Raw genomic sequence first — 8,932 nt, forward strand, 5'->3', positions numbered from 1 at the left:
ACACTTTAAGAAATCACGATGGATGCAGATTGCTATTAATCCTCCGTGCAACTGGTGATTGAAAACGTGCATCTGGTAACCCAAAATTTCAAATATGGTTCAAAATGAATTTAAAGGCACCCCTCTCATTGTTGCCCGCTATGGGAGCACCCCACTAAGGCCCTGTCTCGGTCGGGCCCGTCCTGAGTGCTTTATAGACACTTTAAGAAATCGCGATGGATGCAGATTGCTATTAATCCTCCGTGCAACTGGTGATTGAAAATGTGCAACTGGTGATTGAAAACGTGCACCTGGTCACCCAAAACACGGTTCTCTATGCGGTTAGCGGTGTTCCATCTATTCATGTCCGCTTATGGCGCACCCTACTACGGACCTTTAGCAATGGGGGCCGGCCCGAATTATTTATGGAAGGTCTGATGATGATTTTTTTTTTTTTTCACCATCTCTTTCTCTCTCTGCCGGGGCCGGCCAAGAGTGCTTTATGGACGGTTTAAAACATGACTATGGATGCAAATGCTCATTTTCCTCCGTGCACCTGGTGATTGAAAACGTGCATCTGGTAACCCAAAAATTATAAAAGGGTTTTAAATACTTTTACCCGTCATTCTATTGATATAGCCCGCTAGGGGAGTGCCCCACTACGGCCCTCTCTCTGTCAGGGCCGTCCTTGGGTGCTTTTTACACACTTTAAGAAATCACGATGGATGCAGATTGCTATTAATCCTCCGTGCAACTGGTGATTGAAAACGTGCATCTGGTAACCCAAAATTTCAAATATGGTTCAAAATGAATTTAAAGGCACCCCTCTCATTGTTGCCCGCTATGGGAGCACCCCACTAAGGCCCTGTCTCGGTCGGGCCCGTCCTGAGTGCTTTATAGACACTTTAAGAAATCGCGATGGATGCAGATTGCTATTAATCCTCCGTGCAACTGGTGATTGAAAATGTGCAACTGGTGATTGAAAACGTGCACCTGGTCACCCAAAACACGGTTCTCTATGCGGTTAGCGGTGTTCCATCTATTCATGTCCGCTTATGGCGCACCCTACTACGGACCTTTAGCAATGGGGGCCGGCCCGAATTATTTATGGAAGGTCTGATGATGATTTTTTTTTTTTTTCACCATCTCTTTCTCTCTCTGCCGGGGCCGGCCAAGAGTGCTTTATGGACGGTTTAAAACATGACTATGGATGCAAATGCTCATTTTCCTCCGTGCACCTGGTGATTGAAAACGTGCATCTGGTAACCCAAAAATTATAAAAGGGTTTTAAATACTTTTACCCGTCATTCTATTGATATAGCCCGCTAGGGGAGTGCCCCACTACGGCCCTCTCTCTGTCAGGGCCGTCCTTGGGTGCTTTTTACACACTTTAAGAAATCACGATGGATGCAGATTGCTATTAATCCTCCGTGCAACTGGTGATTGAAAACGTGCATCTGGTAACCCAAAATTTCAAATATGGTTCAAAATGAATTTAAAGGCACCCCTCTCATTGTTGCCCGCTATGGGAGCACCCCACTAAGGCCCTGTCTCGGTCGGGCCCGTCCTGAGTGCTTTATAGACACTTTAAGAAATCGCGATGGATGCAGATTGCTATTAATCCTCCGTGCAACTGGTGATTGAAAATGTGCAACTGGTGATTGAAAACGTGCACCTGGTCACCCAAAACACGGTTCTCTATGCGGTTAGCGGTGTTCCATCTATTCATGTCCGCTTATGGCGCACCCTACTACGGACCTTTAGCAATGGGGGCCGGCCCGAATTATTTATGGAAGGTCTGATGATGATTTTTTTTTTTTTTCACCATCTCTTTCTCTCTCTGCCGGGGCCGGCCAAGAGTGCTTTATGGACGGTTTAAAACATGACTATGGATGCAAATGCTCATTTTCCTCCGTGCACCTGGTGATTGAAAACGTGCATCTGGTAACCCAAAAATTATAAAAGGGTTTTAAATACTTTTACCCGTCATTCTATTGATATAGCCCGCTAGGGGAGTGCCCCACTACGGCCCTCTCTCTGTCAGGGCCGTCCTTGGGTGCTTTTTACACACTTTAAGAAATCACGATGGATGCAGATTGCTATTAATCCTCCGTGCAACTGGTGATTGAAAACGTGCATCTGGTAACCCAAAATTTCAAATATGGTTCAAAATGAATTTAAAGGCACCCCTCTCATTGTTGCCCGCTATGGGAGCACCCCACTAAGGCCCTGTCTCGGTCGGGCCCGTCCTGAGTGCTTTATAGACACTTTAAGAAATCGCGATGGATGCAGATTGCTATTAATCCTCCGTGCAACTGGTGATTGAAAATGTGCAACTGGTGATTGAAAACGTGCACCTGGTCACCCAAAACACGGTTCTCTATGCGGTTAGCGGTGTTCCATCTATTCATGTCCGCTTATGGCGCACCCTACTACGGACCTTTAGCAATGGGGGCCGGCCCGAATTATTTATGGAAGGTCTGATGATGATTTTTTTTTTTTTTCACCATCTCTTTCTCTCTCTGCCGGGGCCGGCCAAGAGTGCTTTATGGACGGTTTAAAACATGACTATGGATGCAAATGCTCATTTTCCTCCGTGCACCTGGTGATTGAAAACGTGCATCTGGTAACCCAAAAATTATAAAAGGGTTTTAAATACTTTTACCCGTCATTCTATTGATATAGCCCGCTAGGGGAGTGCCCCACTACGGCCCTCTCTCTGTCAGGGCCGTCCTTGGGTGCTTTTTACACACTTTAAGAAATCACGATGGATGCAGATTGCTATTAATCCTCCGTGCAACTGGTGATTGAAAACGTGCATCTGGTAACCCAAAATTTCAAATATGGTTCAAAATGAATTTAAAGGCACCCCTCTCATTGTTGCCCGCTATGGGAGCACCCCACTAAGGCCCTGTCTCGGTCGGGCCCGTCCTGAGTGCTTTATAGACACTTTAAGAAATCGCGATGGATGCAGATTGCTATTAATCCTCCGTGCAACTGGTGATTGAAAATGTGCAACTGGTGATTGAAAACGTGCACCTGGTCACCCAAAACACGGTTCTCTATGCGGTTAGCGGTGTTCCATCTATTCATGTCCGCTTATGGCGCACCCTACTACGGACCTTTAGCAATGGGGGCCGGCCCGAATTATTTATGGAAGGTCTGATGATGATTTTTTTTTTTTTTCACCATCTCTTTCTCTCTCTGCCGGGGCCGGCCAAGAGTGCTTTATGGACGGTTTAAAACATGACTATGGATGCAAATGCTCATTTTCCTCCGTGCACCTGGTGATTGAAAACGTGCATCTGGTAACCCAAAAATTATAAAAGGGTTTTAAATACTTTTACCCGTCATTCTATTGATATAGCCCGCTAGGGGAGTGCCCCACTACGGCCCTCTCTCTGTCAGGGCCGTCCTTGGGTGCTTTTTACACACTTTAAGAAATCACGATGGATGCAGATTGCTATTAATCCTCCGTGCAACTGGTGATTGAAAACGTGCATCTGGTAACCCAAAATTTCAAATATGGTTCAAAATGAATTTAAAGGCACCCCTCTCATTGTTGCCCGCTATGGGAGCACCCCACTAAGGCCCTGTCTCGGTCGGGCCCGTCCTGAGTGCTTTATAGACACTTTAAGAAATCGCGATGGATGCAGATTGCTATTAATCCTCCGTGCAACTGGTGATTGAAAATGTGCAACTGGTGATTGAAAACGTGCACCTGGTCACCCAAAACACGGTTCTCTATGCGGTTAGCGGTGTTCCATCTATTCATGTCCGCTTATGGCGCACCCTACTACGGACCTTTAGCAATGGGGGCCGGCCCGAATTATTTATGGAAGGTCTGATGATGATTTTTTTTTTTTTTCACCATCTCTTTCTCTCTCTGCCGGGGCCGGCCAAGAGTGCTTTATGGACGGTTTAAAACATGACTATGGATGCAAATGCTCATTTTCCTCCGTGCACCTGGTGATTGAAAACGTGCATCTGGTAACCCAAAAATTATAAAAGGGTTTTAAATACTTTTACCCGTCATTCTATTGATATAGCCCGCTAGGGGAGTGCCCCACTACGGCCCTCTCTCTGTCAGGGCCGTCCTTGGGTGCTTTTTACACACTTTAAGAAATCACGATGGATGCAGATTGCTATTAATCCTCCGTGCAACTGGTGATTGAAAACGTGCATCTGGTAACCCAAAATTTCAAATATGGTTCAAAATGAATTTAAAGGCACCCCTCTCATTGTTGCCCGCTATGGGAGCACCCCACTAAGGCCCTGTCTCGGTCGGGCCCGTCCTGAGTGCTTTATAGACACTTTAAGAAATCGCGATGGATGCAGATTGCTATTAATCCTCCGTGCAACTGGTGATTGAAAATGTGCAACTGGTGATTGAAAACGTGCACCTGGTCACCCAAAACACGGTTCTCTATGCGGTTAGCGGTGTTCCATCTATTCATGTCCGCTTATGGCGCACCCTACTACGGACCTTTAGCAATGGGGGCCGGCCCGAATTATTTATGGAAGGTCTGATGATGATTTTTTTTTTTTTTCACCATCTCTTTCTCTCTCTGCCGGGGCCGGCCAAGAGTGCTTTATGGACGGTTTAAAACATGACTATGGATGCAAATGCTCATTTTCCTCCGTGCACCTGGTGATTGAAAACGTGCATCTGGTAACCCAAAAATTATAAAAGGGTTTTAAATACTTTTACCCGTCATTCTATTGATATAGCCCGCTAGGGGAGTGCCCCACTACGGCCCTCTCTCTGTCAGGGCCGTCCTTGGGTGCTTTTTACACACTTTAAGAAATCACGATGGATGCAGATTGCTATTAATCCTCCGTGCAACTGGTGATTGAAAACGTGCATCTGGTAACCCAAAATTTCAAATATGGTTCAAAATGAATTTAAAGGCACCCCTCTCATTGTTGCCCGCTATGGGAGCACCCCACTAAGGCCCTGTCTCGGTCGGGCCCGTCCTGAGTGCTTTATAGACACTTTAAGAAATCGCGATGGATGCAGATTGCTATTAATCCTCCGTGCAACTGGTGATTGAAAATGTGCAACTGGTGATTGAAAACGTGCACCTGGTCACCCAAAACACGGTTCTCTATGCGGTTAGCGGTGTTCCATCTATTCATGTCCGCTTATGGCGCACCCTACTACGGACCTTTAGCAATGGGGGCCGGCCCGAATTATTTATGGAAGGTCTGATGATGATTTTTTTTTTTTTTCACCATCTCTTTCTCTCTCTGCCGGGGCCGGCCAAGAGTGCTTTATGGACGGTTTAAAACATGACTATGGATGCAAATGCTCATTTTCCTCCGTGCACCTGGTGATTGAAAACGTGCATCTGGTAACCCAAAAATTATAAAAGGGTTTTAAATACTTTTACCCGTCATTCTATTGATATAGCCCGCTAGGGGAGTGCCCCACTACGGCCCTCTCTCTGTCAGGGCCGTCCTTGGGTGCTTTTTACACACTTTAAGAAATCACGATGGATGCAGATTGCTATTAATCCTCCGTGCAACTGGTGATTGAAAACGTGCATCTGGTAACCCAAAATTTCAAATATGGTTCAAAATGAATTTAAAGGCACCCCTCTCATTGTTGCCCGCTATGGGAGCACCCCACTAAGGCCCTGTCTCGGTCGGGCCCGTCCTGAGTGCTTTATAGACACTTTAAGAAATCGCGATGGATGCAGATTGCTATTAATCCTCCGTGCAACTGGTGATTGAAAATGTGCAACTGGTGATTGAAAACGTGCACCTGGTCACCCAAAACACGGTTCTCTATGCGGTTAGCGGTGTTCCATCTATTCATGTCCGCTTATGGCGCACCCTACTACGGACCTTTAGCAATGGGGGCCGGCCCGAATTATTTATGGAAGGTCTGATGATGATTTTTTTTTTTTTTTCACCATCTCTTTCTCTCTCTGCCGGGGCCGGCCAAGAGTGCTTTATGGACGGTTTAAAACATGACTATGGATGCAAATGCTCATTTTCCTCCGTGCACCTGGTGATTGAAAACGTGCATCTGGTAACCCAAAAATTATAAAAGGGTTTTAAATACTTTTACCCGTCATTCTATTGATATAGCCCGCTAGGGGAGTGCCCCACTACGGCCCTCTCTCTGTCAGGGCCGTCCTTGGGTGCTTTTTACACACTTTAAGAAATCACGATGGATGCAGATTGCTATTAATCCTCCGTGCAACTGGTGATTGAAAACGTGCATCTGGTAACCCAAAATTTCAAATATGGTTCAAAATGAATTTAAAGGCACCCCTCTCATTGTTGCCCGCTATGGGAGCACCCCACTAAGGCCCTGTCTCGGTCGGGCCCGTCCTGAGTGCTTTATAGACACTTTAAGAAATCGCGATGGATGCAGATTGCTATTAATCCTCCGTGCAACTGGTGATTGAAAATGTGCAACTGGTGATTGAAAACGTGCACCTGGTCACCCAAAACACGGTTCTCTATGCGGTTAGCGGTGTTCCATCTATTCATGTCCGCTTATGGCGCACCCTACTACGGACCTTTAGCAATGGGGGCCGGCCCGAATTATTTATGGAAGGTCTGATGATGATTTTTTTTTTTTTTCACCATCTCTTTCTCTCTCTGCCGGGGCCGGCCAAGAGTGCTTTATGGACGGTTTAAAACATGACTATGGATGCAAATGCTCATTTTCCTCCGTGCACCTGGTGATTGAAAACGTGCATCTGGTAACCCAAAAATTATAAAAGGGTTTTAAATACTTTTACCCGTCATTCTATTGATATAGCCCGCTAGGGGAGTGCCCCACTACGGCCCTCTCTCTGTCAGGGCCGTCCTTGGGTGCTTTTTACACACTTTAAGAAATCACGATGGATGCAGATTGCTATTAATCCTCCGTGCAACTGGTGATTGAAAACGTGCATCTGGTAACCCAAAAATTATAAAACGGTTTTAAATACTTTTACCGGTCATTCTATTGATATAGCCCGCTATGGGAGCACCCCACTAAGGCCCTGTCTCGGTCGGGGCCGTCCTTCAGTGCTTTATATACAGTTTCATATATTACGATGGATGCAGATTGTGATTGTTTTCCAAAAGACCCGTGTGCATCTGGTAACCCAAAAATTATAAAACTGTTTTAAATCATTTTACCGGTCATTCTATTGATATAGCCCGCTAGGGGAGTACCCTACTACGGCCCTCTCTCGGTCAGGCCCGTCCTTAGGTGCTTTATATACAGTTTAAGATATTACGATGGATGCAGATTGTGATTGTTTTCCAAAAGACCCGTGTGCATCTGGTAACCCAAAAATTAAAATATGGTTCAAAACCCGGGTAACACCACTCTATTTACGGACATGACAGTAGAGCTTACCCCCTGGAGCTATTGACCTCCAGGCTTGTAGGCCCTTACTCACCACCCGGGTATCACCCCTCTATTTCGGGGATGATACCAGCAGGGGACCCCCCCCACCTCCACAACCTCGCATACCAGGTGAACCAGGGCACCCACACTTAAGCACCCCTCCTCGGACATTAAAGCAGATAACCGCGCTGTTATGAACCGCGTGCACCTGGTCACCCAAATGGAACTTGTGCACCTGGTCACCCAAAAGGACCGGCGTGCACCTGGTCACCCAAAGGCCGGCGTGCACCTGGTCACCCAAAAGGACCATGTGCACCTGGTCACCCAAAGGCCGGCGTGCACCTGGTCACCCAAAAGGACCGTGTGCACCTGGTCACCCAAAGGCCGGCGTGCACCTGGTCACCCAAAGGACCATGTGCACCTGGTCACCCAAAAGGACCATGTGCACCTGGTCACCCAAAGGCCGGCGTGCACCTGGTCACCCAAAAGGACCATGTGCACCTGGTCACCCAAAGGCCGGCGTGCACCTGGTCACCCAAAGGACCATGTGCACCTGGTCACCCAAAAGGACCATGTGCACCTGGTCACCCAAAGGCCGGCGTGCACCTGGTCACCCAAAGGACCATGTGCACCTGGTCACCCAAAGGCCGGCGTGCACCTGGTCACCCAAAGGACCATGTGCACCTGGTCACCCAAAGGCCGGCGTGCACCTGGTCACCCAAAGGACCATGTGCACCTGGTCACCCAAAAGGACCATGTGCACCTGGTCACCCAAAGGCCGGCGTGCACCTGGTCACCCAAAGGACCATGTGCACCTGGTCACCCAAAGGCCGGCGTGCACCTGGTCACCCAAAGGACCATGTGCACCTGGTCACCCAAAGGCCGGCGTGCACCTGGTCACCCAAAGGACCATGTGCACCTGGTCACCCAAAAGGACCATGTGCACCTGGTCACCCAAAGGCCGGCGTGCACCTGGTCACCCAAAGGACCATGTGCACCTGGTCACCCAAAAGAACCGTGTGCACCTGGTCACCCAAAGGCCGGCGTGCACCTGGTCACCCAAAGGACCATGTGCACCTGGTCACCCAAAAGGACCATGTGCACCTGGTCACCCAAAGGCCGGCGTGCACCTGGTCACCCAAAGGACCATGTGCACCTGGTCACCCAAAAGAACCGTGTGCACCTGGTCACCCAAAGGCCGGCGTGCACCTGGTCACCCAAAGGACCATGTGCACCTGGTCACCCAAAAGGACCATGTGCACCTGGTCACCCAAAGGCCGGCGTGCACCTGGTCACCCAAAGGACCATGTGCACCTGGTCACCCAAAAGAACCGTGTGCACCTGGTCACCCAAAGGCCGGCGTGCACCTGGTCACCCAAAGGACCATGTGCACCTGGTCACCCAAAAGAACCGTGTGCACCTGGTCACCCAAAGGCCGGCGTGCACCTGGTCACCCAAAGGACCATGTGCACCTGGTCACCCAAAAGCCGGCGTGCACCTGGTCACCCAAATGGAACTTGTGCACCTGGTCACCCAAAAGCCGGCGTGCACCTGGTCACCCAAATGGAACTTGTGCACCTGGTCACCCAAAAGCCG

This window comes from Oncorhynchus mykiss, unplaced genomic scaffold (genome assembly GCF_013265735.2).
Source record: "Oncorhynchus mykiss isolate Arlee unplaced genomic scaffold, USDA_OmykA_1.1 un_scaffold_395, whole genome shotgun sequence".
Taxonomy (NCBI): domain Eukaryota; kingdom Metazoa; phylum Chordata; class Actinopteri; order Salmoniformes; family Salmonidae; genus Oncorhynchus; species Oncorhynchus mykiss.